The sequence below is a fragment of the Cyprinus carpio genome, chromosome B10, assembly GCF_018340385.1.
Source record: "Cyprinus carpio isolate SPL01 chromosome B10, ASM1834038v1, whole genome shotgun sequence".
Lineage (NCBI taxonomy): Eukaryota > Metazoa > Chordata > Actinopteri > Cypriniformes > Cyprinidae > Cyprinus > Cyprinus carpio.
The window spans coordinates 13,962,182-13,977,902 of NC_056606.1; the positions used below are offsets into that span (position 1 = coordinate 13,962,182).

At 36.1% G+C, this 15,721-nt stretch overlaps 1 protein-coding gene across 8 annotated transcripts in view; it reads right to left on the reverse strand.

The window, feature by feature from the left end:
- LOC109082496 (HMG box transcription factor BBX-like) overlaps positions 1–11,526 on the reverse strand; it is a 31,356-nt gene extending 19,830 nt beyond the window's left edge. For 2 of the 8 annotated variants that reach the window (XM_042732667.1, XM_042732665.1), the window contains exons 1-2: positions 7,309–8,002; positions 2,709–2,790 (exon numbers count right to left, since the gene is read on the reverse strand). The gene's annotated coding sequence lies outside the window, so the exon portion shown is untranslated. Of the gene's footprint in view, positions 1–2,708; positions 2,791–7,308; positions 8,003–11,014 lie in introns of those variants that run through there. The other 6 variants (XM_042732661.1, XM_042732666.1, XM_042732664.1 and 3 more) reach the window with 6 other exon arrangements.
- Positions 11,527–15,721: the final 4,195 nt, after the last annotated feature.

Here is a 15,721-nt window from a genome sequence, read left to right on the forward strand (position 1 = left end):
TCAGTCCCATTTTCCCTCTTTTCCACACAAAAGGTGATGTTTTGAGGATGCTCATCCTTCTCTTTTCCATACAACAAAAGCAGACAGTAACAAAGTAGTTCATGATATCCATCTCCTTTTGTGGTCTACAGAAAACAACTGTGGGTTTCGGAACAACGTGAATGTGAATTAAATGAGGACAGAAGTTTAATTAATGGGTGAATTATATTTGTCAGTGTTGATTCTTTTTCTGAGGGCAGAAACAAAACACACAAGTTCCCTGAAGGTACAGCAGGTACAACTGTGCACGGGCCACTCTAATAAAACCAATCAGGTCTTGCAGGACAGCAGTTCTTCCTTTATGACCAGTCACTATATGCACTAAAGGGTGTTCAGTCTGAGTGGCAATAGCCTTTCTTAGTGAATGATTGCCTGATAAAGTGCAATAAAATGGACATCACAGGAGCTTGCATTATCAAATGACGATAAAAAACACATTGGAAAAAAAAATTATTTCACATTGGTAAGATTGTGTCATCAATATATAAGAAAAATCCAAAACATACATAATCAACCAAAATATACGACTAATACTGTGAGTCATGGTTGTGAGAATGTAAATATAGATTAACATTACTATTATTAAAGGAATGCAGTAGTAGCATGCTGTTGCTTACCACAGAAAATCAATTTGGCTTGTATGTCAGTCAGTACATAAAAAACTGAGCAGAAATCATGTGTGCAATAAAAACCATTTCTGTCAAAGGAAATCTATGTAAGAAGCGAATGATTCGTTTTTAGTTCAGGCAACATTAAAATAAATTGAAAATTTTGACATTACAATAAAAGTTACCCTTCCCACATGTTTGATGTCTGCATGTATTTTCTGACCTTCCTATCTTATGTACTCTAAGGCACTTGTCGTGCAAGGACAACTTTCAAAAACAAATTATATCTAAATTTCCTAAATTTGAATGAAACGAGGGTTCAGAACCTCACTGAACCAAAACAGGGACTTGCAACAGGTCTGCCGTTAAAAAAAGTTACATGCCCAAGAACTCTATTTAAAGCTATTTTTAATTGACATCCCAGATTTAAAAAAATTGGAATACTTATTTGAATGTAACCCTGGTGCATAACATTAAACATAATCCTAATATAAATTTAGTTCTACTCTTTGAATAGCAAACAGAAAGCTAAACAGGGTAGATGATGACAGATGATCTGAGATCTGATCTGGGGCACCTTAATATCACATTATTGTCTAAAGAGTGTAAAATAAGCTAATTTGAACTCATAAAGATATACATCCCTGATCAAATAAAATGTCACAATGTACAGATAAATCATACACCGAATACTGGGACTTTTACACTGTAGAGGTGTGTCAATGTTCTTCATTGCAATGTCTATCTTTGACAGTTTGATCTGTCAAAATGTAATTATACAGACAAAAAATGTGGCTCCAAGCCTCTGGTGTAAACAAGGCTGCTTTGCCTGAATCAATATTCAGGTGTGCATGTTTTACAAGCAGAAATAATAGGATGAAATCAAACTTTAATAATGCACTTCTGATGAATGCACTGAAAACCTACACCAGCTGATACTGTCTAATAAGAGGATAGGATAAGAAAACAGCAGTTTTGGTATTCATATGTAAATGTTAATAGCGAACTTAGAGGATTGCATTATCAGACTATTATAAAAAAAACCCTGAATAGCACAATCATCCATAAATTAAATTGCACGTTAACCCTTCTTTTGTCCTAAGAAACTGCATTCACTAGTGATTTTTAGTTTCAATTTGACAAGTATCAAAAGCTGTTAAAAACACATGAATTCCTAATGTGAGTATAACAGACTTGAAGACCCATTAATTAAGAAAAATATTTTTTTATGGGTTTGAAGTACTACATTGTTATTTTATTCTTGCTAAATCTTAGAAAATTGATGGAGTATTACAGTTAATCTAAGAACTTGTTCTTATGCTGATTAAATTCATTCACTTTTGGCATTTCATATCTCAAACCTTAAAACAATTTCTGTATTAACTTTGATATTAGATAATGAACTGAATACAACTTAAAGCTACAATTTTGGTTTTACATTACAATTTAATTAAATATATATATATATATATATATATATATATATATATATATATATATATTCAAAATATGCATGAATTGCTGAAAGGTCCAAAGCTTGTAACTGTTTTTTGAAATACAAGTCAAAAATATCAGATATCACACTTTTTGAATAGTTATTTTTACAGTATAAACCCAAATTGATTAAAATCTGAAAATTAATGACAATGTCATCAAGCCTGGCTCCAATACCAAAAACAATGTGGTATTTATAGTCTATTCTTTCCAGATTACAATGGAAAGGTTAAAGGAATAACATGCTATGAATTTTATAATATGCCATTATATGATGATCAAAAGTATAATTTGTTATTGATGCAGTCATTCAGGAAAGTAGACCATGTTTGAACAGACTGGCTTTTTGCATGATAAAAGGTTGAAGAATGAATATGTGTTTTATCTCGGATTGAGCACAACCCAATAAGCAGGTGATTATGTACAGACACGAGCTTAAAATCTGTGATGTAATGAGCGTTTGATCCGTGATGTTAAGGCATCAGATCCCAATTAGTCTGTGAATTTAAGAGATATAACAACTGATGAAGGGGAAAAACACATGGCATGAAGTGAAGGTGTACTTACAGAGTCACAGAATATGGAAATACTGTATTTGAAAGATGAGGATGGATCTGTCAGTCAGGCTGTATCATGCGATGAAGATGACCTACAAAGTAAAACAAAAAAACACTGTGCCCTCAGTACAGGAATAAATCGTAAAAAGCAAAGCCAAATGCACCACATAACGTTGCCCCGAGTCCGACCTCATCGGTCAACAACATTTTAACTGTGTTGTGGATTAGTTGGGCATACAGTACATGCACTGCTCCAGCTTCAAACTAAGGTGGCACCTCCGGTGTTGTTGATGAAGCATAAAGTTATGACATAGCTCACAGCATATATTGAATTCATTCAAAACCACTTCAGTTATGGCAAGCTATTGTAACATTTATTCATTACCATGTACAGTATTTACCAATACTTAGCTTTTTTTTTACGTTACTAGTACAAAAATCACACACAAAATGACTTGCAGCAACAAAGTAAATGGACATCAAATAGAACAATAATGACTAGTATCTTTTTTCAATTTAACCATTTAACTAGGGATGTAACGATTAACCGTGAGCCGGTTAAAAATTGATTCAAATATGAGACGATTCAAATCAGCTGAGATGCTAAAGAATTAGGGATAGGAGTTTATATGAATGTACGTCTGAGGGGAACTTACTGTCTTTATAAAAGTTTAGATGGTATTTCTTCTTTTCATCTTGCCTCTGTATAATGCATATTAAAGTTCATAATTTAAAGTTTACAGTGGAAACCAAGGAAACGCTTTAAGCGCCACCTGCTGGCAGAGAGTGAATCTTCATCTCATTAAGCTCTTCTGCTTTTTCTGTTTCATGCAGATATTTTTTTATGTATAGTTTCACAAAACTGAAGTCAGACCATTCTGTTTTTGCTTCAAATTTTGAAATGATCAAATCTAATTTAGATTAAAAACTGCTCATGTTGCATGTATGCAGCATCTTTGTTTGGGTTATGATTAAAATGCAGTGGTTGCATCTAATTTTAAATGGAAAGAGAACAGACGAAGCCTTATTCTGTTTATATGAAGAGCTTTCTTTTATTTGTGTTACTTATTTATGTGATTTGGGGCTTGTTTTAAAATTTCAATTTAGTTTTGTTATTTACATTTACATTATATTTAAATTTCGTCATTTAGTAGATGCTTTTATTCAAAGCTACTTTCATATGAGGACAATTGAAGCAATCAAAACCAACAAAAGAGCAATAATATGCAAGTGATCTATTATTATATTATTATAGTGTTATATTTCAATTTCGCAAAGAAATGTGCAGCATTTTGTCCAAGCAATAATAAAAGTACACATTTAATTTATAATAAGTCTTAAATCTCATTTTGTAAAAAAATAAATTTGTGAATCAAATCGAATTGTGAGTTGAGTGAATCGTTAAATCCCTACATTTAACCCATTAATTTGATACTAGGAACCGTTCATTAGACATTTGTTCTTATTCCAACAATCACTAGTATCTATACTTTAGCCACTTACTAACAGATGCTAGTGTAGATACTAGTACTATCTTACATAGACAAGTAACTACTAGTAAACAAACGTCTTACTAAATCGATACTAGTAAAATTTGATTATGTACAATATGAATATATAAAAGTCAAAAACAAATAGCTGATATCTGTACCACAATTCCCATAAAATTTAGTGAAAAATATTTGCAATAAAAATTTGAGACCAATTAGAATATATTGGAATTACTTATAATTTACAATACAAGTTTATAATTAACAATATAACACTTCTAATGAATAAACTAGCAACTTTGTAGTTGCATTTCTATAAGTCGATGTACTGGCTGGTTGATAGTCGCTGTTCTTAGTTCTGGTTGATCTAACATAGTGATGAAAGTCACTACTGCTAAAATGTCATTTAAAGGATTAGTTCGCTTTCAAATAAAAATTTCCTGATAATTTGCTCACCCCCATGTCATCCAAGATGTTTATGCCTTTCTTTCATCAGTCAAAAGAAATTAAGGTTTTTGATGAAAACATTCCAGGATTATTCTCCTTACAGTGGATTTCTATGGCTACCTAACAGTTGAAGGTCAAAATTACAGTTTCAGTGCAGCTTCAGAGGGCTCTACCAGACGAGGAATAAGGGTCCTATCTAGGGAAACGATTGGTCATTTTCTAAAAAATAAATAAAAATAATGTATATGCTTTATAAATAGAAATGCTCGCCTTGTGCTGGTCTGCAATGCACGTCCATGACTTCACATAATACGTAATTATGTTGAAAAGGTCACATGTGACTTACCGACGTGACTTACTTTACAAATGTGGAGAAGGAGGACCACTCAAAAGTTGTTGTACGTTCAACGACACATATTAAATTTTTTTGTAAACGGCGTTTGACTTAGTCTTTGCAGGTTTGCACGTAAACACTGATTCGGTACTTCAGCCTACATCACGCATGACAATTTCAATGTGATTATGTATTACGTGAAGTCGTGGACACGCATCGCATAGCAGTGCAAGGCAAGCATTTCTGTTTATAAAGCATATACATTATTATTTTTTTTTTTTTAGAAAATGGCCAATCATTTTGCTAGATAAGACCTTTATTCCTCATCTGGTATCGTGTAGAGCCCTTTGAAGCTGCACTGAAACTGTCATTTTGACCTTTAACCGTTTGGTAGCCGTTCAAGTGCACTATAAGGAGAATAATCCTGGAGTGTTTTCATCAAAAACCTTAATTTCTTTTTGACTGAAGAAAGAAAGGCGTAAACATTTTGGATGACATGGGGGTGAGTAAATTATCAGGAAATTTTAATTTGAACATGAACTAATCCTTTAAAGTCATATGGCAGTGCGGCAATCTATCTGTGCCAAGACCACAAACACAAGGCTAAATGGGTCAACACACACAATTGTCATACAACTCCTATGTTTTTACATTTTAAATCATCCATATATGAGGTCAGAAACATCAGAAAATCACTGTCTGTAAGGATTAACTTGTGCCCATCTTGCCAACGTTTGCTAGCTGACGAGCCATAAAAAATGTAGTCTGTATTAAATAAAACTTCACATTCTCTAAATGCATGTTATAGAACTTATTGAAAACTTTTAATCTGTACCCGTTTAATTTTTCTGACCTTTTGATGTTCAATCAAAATACAATAAATGGATCTTCCCTCAAAACGGCATATTTGTCTCTAGTGATGCATACCGGACTTCTCCAGTCATTTAGTCCACTTAAACCTGTTCCTGCAAGCTCATGTCATCTGCCTCCACTTTTGAGCACAACACCCACATCTTAAAATTCAATAAACAACCGATGGATTGAACCAACTTCCCATCCATATCTTTTTCAGCATACGTCACAATACAGAAGAAAAGATCTGTCTCTACTGTTTCATTGTGTTGTTGTTGTTGTTTTTTACTTTGACATAGCAGTGAAAGGTTGCTGACACTGAGAGCATTTAAGGTCACTCGTTGAAGGTCGCTAAGTCACTATATTGTTGGTTTCCAGTTGGCGGTCCTACTCCAAACTCTTACTGATAGTCGGTTCATCACACCGCTGCTCGTCTGCATAAAATAAAGCTCTTCATAAACACTCTTCAGCTCTTCAATGGTCATAAACACTCTTGCTGAATGAATGACTTCCTGTTGCTCTTCCACTGCAGATCTTTGTCAGTGTGAACGACGTTTTATATGCATTTACATCTAATGAACAGTTACTTGTGAATTCAAGCAATACGACATATTAATAAAGACGCAAGGTGTAACAACTGTTAAAGAGGCTTGCCATACTTTGGCTCGTTCACGCAGGTCTTATTAAAGCACATCCGACACAGTTTCGTCGAGTGGATGGACGGTATATACAGTATTGCAGCGTTTAGTTTTCAGGTACAGCCTGAGAGCGGTGCTCTCTCCGTGTGTGTGTGTGTCTCTGCAGAACTCTCGATCACCGAATCAAGAACTCCACAAAGCACCATGTCGACGATATCCTCCGATTATTTATACCATCGAGCTCATTTCATAGCTCGCTTTGACCCTTTATTTGAACTGTGCTCGGTTTGCATCTCAGTGCAAAATGTCGATCTGGGCTCTGACAAGACAGACAGCCGAGAGTCCATCTTGCTTTGGGGAAGATGAAGTATAAATTTCACTCCTGTCAAACTCCGCCAGGGCATTTTCAGAGAGAGATCCCCTTCCACGAGCTTTCATTACTTAAACTAGGGGTTTTCGGGGCAGACTTTTCAGATGAGACGGTTTTGTGCTCAGGTTTCTCGCTCCGTTTAGTCAGATTGAATAAAAGTAGCTGGCTAGCCTGCTAGCCCCTGTGATGCGAGATTGCTCTAGCTCGCCTGAACGTGTCATTAGCAGACCCATATGCAATAATCGCACGGTCCGTCGTTCATGTTAAATCGTCGCGGATTTCACAGAAACCATAATGTTCGGTGAGAGCAGGTGTCAAACACGCCGAACGCCAAAGTCGTTTATGCCGAAGCACAACAAACTGGCACGAATTTCGCACTGTCTAAGCGCGAGCTCCCGATCAATCGGAACCCGGGGCTTTTCGCACACAAAATATGTACAAGTTTTCAGTTATCGCGGCATCTGTGAACGCAAACTTACCCCTGAAATCCGGTCGAAACGCCAGGGCCTTCTCATTCCAGCCTCAAACTTATTGACACATCAGAACAGTTCTGCACTGGCCGTCCGTACAGTAGCCCCACAGACACTTATATTATTTTTACCGGATGCTTGGGAAGGAGCAAGACCGCAGCGTTAAGTCGACAAAACTACATCACAATCGCACCGATCACTCCGAAAACAAATAACGGTGGGGGCCGAATGCCACTTTGGTAATGGTACTTTCGTTTCAGGCGAACAATTTTCTCGGTTTGTTTTCTCTCGCAGCCCTCCTCCCCCTCCGTGCGTTCAAGTGTTCCCACTGAGTGCTCTGTAAGCCCGTGTGCTCAGTGTGTAGATGTTCACAGCGCTGGACGCACTGGCCTACCGTGTCACATCTTCATCATCATCATCATCATGTTTGAAAATTCAGTTTAATATTCTGTTTTATAAGAGAATATTATATACGTAATGTATTATTACGCTGCAGCTGCGTTCTAGCTGGATCACCTGAAACAAGCTTAACTACCTTTATTAAGAGCTGGTACCTGGTTTGCTGCTGGTTTATAAGCTTTGACCAGCTAACGACCTTCGCAGGCCAGAACAAATACAGAAACTCCAAAGCGCATCTAGTTTCAATTTATGACTGTTCTGGATTGACTCATCTCATCTCATCAGCACAACTAGTTGATTGACCAGCAGTTGTTGGTCTAGTTACTCAAAGAATGCAATATATTACTCATTACTAGTTACTTCTTTCAAAAGTAATATTGTAACTTATTACTTTCTGGCAACAGTAATTAGTTACATTACTAGTTACATTACTTTTTCTTCATGCCGACAGAAGTTGTAACTGTGTATCTTCCACGAGAAATTTTTCTAGAATGTTACTAACAACATATTTCTGCCTTATCATATGAACAAAATCCACATTTGAATGCAGTCAGAAGTTATTACAAACACTCAATAGTGACTGATAGTGACATTAAAGTAGAAGTGTTGTATTAATCTCATTAACTGTCATGTGTAGTTTGAAGCTAATTGTAATTTCTCTATTACCCATATACGATTATATTTCATTATGTATTTTAATCAAATCACATAAATTTGTATTTGTATTAAAGATTTTTCATTATAGTAATATAATGTACCACATGCTGATCAGAGGGATGTGGGTGGGATGTAATGCCAGAGTAAAGTAAAGCCACAACTGATCATATTTTTTCTTGACAAAATCAATAAAATGCAATATCTCTATCTGCTGAATGTAAACCTTTCCATATTCCAAGCTTGCCTGCTGCACTGGGGACATCACATGCATGTGTGAGTCGTGAAAATTATAAAAAAAAAAAAAAAAAAAATCTAGGAATTATTTGATTGTTGGATTTTAAATCAGCGGGGTTGAGGCATCAAAAGTAACTAAGTAACTAAACTGTTTTATGGATGGTAACTGTAGTATTATTACTGAAATCTTATAAGTAATTAGTTACACTACTAGTTACAGTAAAAAGTAGGGGTGCACGATAAAGATCGGCCTAGCATTAATGCGCATCTCGTCAGTAAAGCCGGTTCTCTAAGCAGCGGTAAATTCCATCAGGTGTGTGATTTCACATAGAGCAGCTGTTACTACACAGAGCCGTTGTTAACTGACAAGCTGCGCAAATCCGCGTTCATTATCAGCATTTATTTGCGCAGCTTGTCAGTTAACAACGGATCTGTGTAGTAAAGGCTACTCTATGTGAAATCACAAACCTGATGGAATTTATTGCTGATTGGAAAACCGGATTTACTGATGAGATGTGCATTAATTATCGGCCGATCTTTATCATGCACCCCTAGTAAAAAGTAATATTATTACAGTAACTACATCCGCACAAAGCCAGAGCTTTACCTATCCGATCTTTTTTTTTGTCTCAAGAAATATCTGCGTCTACACGAAACCAGAAAACCGACATAAAACTATGTAGTATACATGCCAGACTGTTATGTGAAGTAGTGGTGTCTGACTAGGGGCGGGATGTGGGCTGATGACGTCATCGTTTCAGAAAATATACGGATTCGCTGTCCACACGAAAACACAAGGGCGGTGTTTTCAAATTTATCCACTCTGGGACCCGGTTTAAAAAAATATCGGTTTCATTCTCCCAAAACGCCGGATCCATGTGGACGAAACGCCTATACGATACAAAATGTATGCGTATACAGCGAAATGCGTCTCCGTCTGGACGGGGCCTTAAGTTACAAGTAACTAGTTACTGCCCAGCACTGTTGACCAGTCACCATGCTTCAAAAACCAGCTTGACCACCTCACATCACCAGCCGATAACTGGTTTGTTGCTGGTTAAAGAGCATAATGATAATCTTATATCAGCAATAAACCAGCTACCAGCTTCCAAAACACATCTAGCTAGTTTGTGCACAGCAGTTCTGGACTTAATTAACTGTCATCATCATTATAACTTGCTTGTTGACCAGACACTAGTTTTCAAAAACTAGCTTGACCACCTCACATGATGAGCCGGTAACTGGTTTGTTTGGAACTTAATGTCCATCTTAAAGTATTAGCTATAAACCAGCAACTATATGTTTCAAAACACACCTAGTTAATTTGTGCACAGCTAATAGCAATTTTTGTCTAACTATATCAACATTATCATAATTAGTTGGCTGACTGGTAAACAGATTCTAAAAACCACCATACATTACTAGCTGGTAACTGGTTTGTTGCCAGTTAAAGAGTTTAATGACCCATCTTATATCAGCTAGAAACTAGCTACCTCCTCCAAAACACATCTAGTTAGTTTGTGCACAGTTTGTGGCTGTTTTGAACTGACTTGACTATATCATTATTACCATAATTTGCTGGTTAACCTGTAATCCTGTTCCAAAAACCACCTCACATGATCAGCTGGTAGCTGGTTTGTTGCTGGTCTACCAGCTTAACTTCCATCTTAGACCAGCTAGAAACGAGCTACCATGTTGCAAAAACCTGCTTAACCACCTTAAGCTGATAAGAACGACTTATAGCTGGTTTGTTGCTCATATAAAATTGACCATCAGCTATTAAACAGATACTGCTCCAAAACCATCTGGTTAATTTGTGCACAGTACACAGACTTGACCACACGTTATATTATCTTTTTTTTTTTTTTTTTTTATAATTAGCTGGTTCACCAGTAACCATGTTCCAAAAAACAGCTTGACCAACTCGTGTGACCAGACTGTAACTGTTTTTGTCAAGCCAACAATATTGCAAAACGATGCTTGACAACATGAAGCTTGTAAAACTGACTAGTAGCTGGTTTGTTGCTGGTCTAACTTGGTCCACCAGCTTAATGACCATCTTAGACCAGCTAGAAATGTTGCAAAAACCTCCCTGACCACCTTAAGCTGCTATGAACGACTGATAGCTCGTTTGTTGCTGGTGTAAGATGGTACAGCAGCTTAGACCAGTCACCTTGTTTCAAAACACACCTTTAATCTTAAACCCGATTTGTCAACAGGGTTTAAGTCAAACCATTCTGCCTAAACTTTTGTGCTGTATTTAAGTTGATTTACAGCACCTACTTCTAAAGGATGACACCACCATGCTGGGAATGCTTTTCTGATCACAGATCCATTATGAGCTTCCTGGATGTTGTATATTAGTGTCAGATCGGCGTCGCGCTGGTAAAATAAAGTCTATCAGTTCTTGTGCGTCGCCACTTACCTGCAACAGGCCCCCAAAGTGACTTAACAGGTCCGTTGTCCACCTCTCGCACCTCCTCGATTGTGCCTTTTTCTGGTCACTTTTTTTTTTGTTTTTTTTGTTTTTTTGCAACATACAGTCCACTGTACATGCAGTGAGTGAAAATATAGTTTTCATGTAAGGACAGTTGTGATTGGCCGCACGCTTGATTGACAGCCCGAGACAGCCACTCAGAGTGCGCGAAACATTTCGGCACGGTTCCGAGATAGAGAGATTAAAACCACATCTTCATAATGTCCTGGACATTCATATAACACGCAAAACACACAATAGTTACAGAAGAAGTGTGCACTATCATTCATTAGATCAGCAGGTGGTGGGAATTTATCAATATAGAGACGCCATCTAGAAAAGAGAGCGAGTGTGACATACGCTTCGGAACAATCCCAACACACACTGAACAGTCACCGAGTGCAAACACACATTAGTGGACAACATTGATGTGTTTGGCCTTCATTCACTCTTTGCATACGACTGCTGAAAGCTCAGTATGGTTAGAAGACGATATAAAGCCATGCGTGTGTGTTCATTCGTGTCACAGCCTCGTCCTCTCACATAGCCTACTGGTGCACCGTTTTCCTGTCTCGTTGCCCTCTTTATGTAAGTTTTTCATGCGATGGTTCTACGTGCTAACATGAGAATGAACATCGCATTATCACCTCTACATATCACTTTGGTCATACATGAGCTGTAACAAAACAAGCTATTTGTGTTCGTGATTATTTATGACGTTGATACTGATGAATGATGATGAGGAGGAAGAGGAAGAGGGGCTCAACAGAGGCGGAATCATACCTGAGCGACACGATGCTTTTTTTAAAATAACTAAAGTTCATACGTTCCTGTCAATCTTTCGTGTAATTCGAAATTTAACCCTGTCCCTGATGAAAAAACTGGTTTACTGGTCTTCGTTTTTTTCCATCCAGGCTGATCAAGCTGGTCTGCTTTTTGGTATTAGACGGATTTTGAGCACTTTTCTACTAGTCTGTAAATCAGTTTAAGTAGTCAAGCACCAGTTTGGCCAGTCTAGAGACCATAAACCAAGTAAGACCAGCAAAATCACCTTAGCAAATTTTTTTAGGTTATAAATGTGGTGTGTGAAATCTGGAAATAGGCTAGTTTATGGTTTAGTTTTAAGAAAATTTTATTAGATTATTTATATATTTTATCTTTTATTTTAATAGATTATTGCCATTTCTTTCTGATGGACTATGATTGCAAGTTATAATGTAATGTTTAAGTGTAGGAGGGTGAGTGACGAATGTGATGATTAACTGACTTAAATTAAATGTACCTGAATCACTATTATAGCCTACTTTGTCACCTATTTGTATCATATTTTTCTGAGTTATGCAACACAACCAGACGAATGCAAGACGTGACATTATGTATAGAACCAAATGATTAGGCTATTAATTACTGCTTTGTACTGACTGATCAAAATACCACACAAACCAAAAGAATCAGCCTTAGTGAGTGAATCTACTGGGCCAATCATTAACCACCTGGTTAGATAAGATGAGACATTCTGTTCCCACAAAAGTAAAATCAAATCAGTTGTATTTTGATGTTTCATCTTAGTCACATAAAAACCATATGTGTTGATAGTAGTTTTGTAAAACTGAGCCGTTGAGAGACTGAAAGAAAGAGAGTGAGTTGAGGAAAATCACATTAATGACTGATCAGATTATTGCTTTCAATGGAAGTGGCTCAGAAATAAATCAAGGTGGTTGCTTTGGTGGTCTTTATTAACCCTTTAGCAGCCTGTTTTTCATTGTCCTGAGTGATAATAGATTAGAATTCCATAGTCTCCTTTCCATGCGTTAACAGCTCCTTTATATACACTCAATAACTTTTGATTTATATCCTGTTGTTTAGGGCTTAAAATGATTTAAATGCTGCATTAGATGAGTAATTGAAAACGTAATATTATCATTACTGAAACAGTCACCGCTGCATCAGTATTGCAAACTGAATTTCTTGACCTAAAATGTCCCCATTTTCCACAGTCATGGAAAAACTGGAAATTTGAATGAATTAAAAAAAAAATGTGTAATAAATATGCATTTTACACTCTGTAAAACCTTTAATGTGTTAAATATACTTTTGCAAAGTAAAAACTGTTTGCAAAGCAAACTGAATCATTTTTATGAGTAGGTTCTTTGTATGAATCAGTCAAAGCAGTTCAAAGAAAGGCCCAAATGATTCATTAACAAATGTCTAATTCCATTTGTGTTTAAAAAATCCTAATGGTCACAGAAAGGTCATTGAAAACTCAGAAATTCAGTTGTGAAAAAAGAGTGCATGTAGCAGGATGGGCTTTCTGTAACATGTAGCTATGTTACATAAATGTTTCATTTATGGAGGCCATAAATAATTTATTTTAAGCATAAATCTCAAGTAGGCTTTGATTGTGTAGTTCAGCAGACAAACCTTCTGCATTTTCTCTACAATGCAAAATAATATTGTCAATAATATAATCTACAAAGATTGTACCAGCAATAAACATCATAGAAAAAATATAAAACACCAGTTACCTTGATCTTTTGGGGTGGTCCCACCAAATATCTTCAACTGAAGTTCATGGCAGAGTTCCACACATTCTGTTCACTGTTTCAAACCATAATTACACGTGGGAATGAAATTTATAAGACCATACCTATGTGCTGTATAAAGACAAATCTTTCTGCTTGAAACAGCAGAGAGCAGCAAAATTGAATGTAATCAAACCATATTCAAAGCACACGCTCACTGAAGCTGGCAGGTGTAATGCCCCTACATTCAGTTTCTCACTTTTGACTCTATAACTGAGGATTTATATATTTATATTACACACTACAGCAATACTGTAACCGCATATATTAATCATTATTTTGGGGGGATCAAATGTAACTGTTTTAAAACTTGCATTTGAAAAACCCACAAATCTGTGCTGTAGAGTCAAATCAAAATATAAGGCGTTTTCTTTAAAGCAAATTCTTGATGCACATGACACTGATTGTCTGGTAGGCAAATGTAGTGCCCATTTTGCAAAGTATAATATTCCATTTCTCAGGACAAATTACAACATACCCTGACTATGAACAATGAGAGTGCATCAATCAAACAATCAATCAATCAATAGATCCTGTCTATCTATTACTTACTTAAAACATAACCGTGATGATGATGATGATGATGATTATTAACAATAATTTGTATTAAAATATTATTTATATGATAAAATATGCAATGAATAACTGACCCCCTGTCTCTCTCTCTCTCTCTATATATATTTAATAATACTAATAATACTAATTATTCTCATTATATATACTGCCATGTCTATCTACTACATAATTATTATTATGATCTAAATTAATTATTATTTATTTTTTTATTTACATCCTATCATGTCTATCTATTAATTGAATCTGTAAAGTTGCAATCTTAGTTTAAGTGAATATATAAAATATAAATTATAAAATGAGTCAGATTTTGTAAACAGAATTTATGATGATGCTCTTCATGTATGTAGACAGAAGACAGTATAGAAGGTGCGACTCAATGGGAAAAAATAGTACTATCATTCTTTAAAGAAGATAAAGAAGTTTCTCTTGCCCAGCATGCATACAGAGAGAAATCATTTGAGGTTAACTTAAGGTTCATTGTTTTATATATTTGTATTATGATATTCATATAGGCCTATTTCATTTTCATGTCTATTTTGTTCTGCTGAGTCTTAATTATTTCTTGTGAGTTTAAGTATTTGCCTTAACTGTTCTCCTGACAGGCCTTTTTTGAATGGTCACATCACGGCATTGTTCCTTAGGCGGGTTTTGAGGGCTCCTGCAGGTGATCTTTGACCCAGATAAGATAATTAGATAATCCAGTGAATTCTGGAGCATCTGTAGATCAGTGGCAAAGAGGCATAAGAGATGTCCTGCTCTTTGGCCTCTGAAGATAAGGAGAAGAGAATCCTTCCATCTCACAGTTAGGCATGCATGTCTGACGGCCTCAGTATATTTGCTAGCTGATGTCTGGTCTCATTACCGAGTCTGATGTATTGAACGTTGATATTTGCCACTCGTGTCTTGTCCGTGGTACATTAGCACTCTCTAGTGATGGTTAAAATAAGCGCTTCTGTTTGTACCGCGACACCTGCTGCCCTCTGCTGGTCACCTGCTACAAGTACAACAACCTTGCAGGTATGTGAAATCATCGAGTGTGTTTTAAATATGAATTCAGTTGTCAAAATCCAAATGTATGTATCATAATTCAAAAATAATGATGATAATAAATCATGATAATAAATAAAATACAAACAAATGTAATAGACTAAAAAATGAGCTGGAATTAAAACAGAAGGTCACTTAAGAAAATAAAGATCGAAAAAGATACATGAAATGAAGGAGTGTAAGAACATTTGGCTGATTTAAGAAGCATCATTGTTACAGGATTCGAACAGAGCTAAAGTCAGTCCATGCTTGATTGTGATTGGCTGGCTGGGGATTTCTAGGTTAGTGCTGTAGGGTAGAGCTGTCTGTTGAGAGAGAGAGAGACAGGGAGAATACAGTCAGAATCAATCCAGTGGAGCTTGAGATGTGCAGTTTGCTTCATTAAAGTTACAGAACTCTTTTCATGGCTCTTATCTACCTTATCTGGAACTATTTACTTTGAATGTGTGAG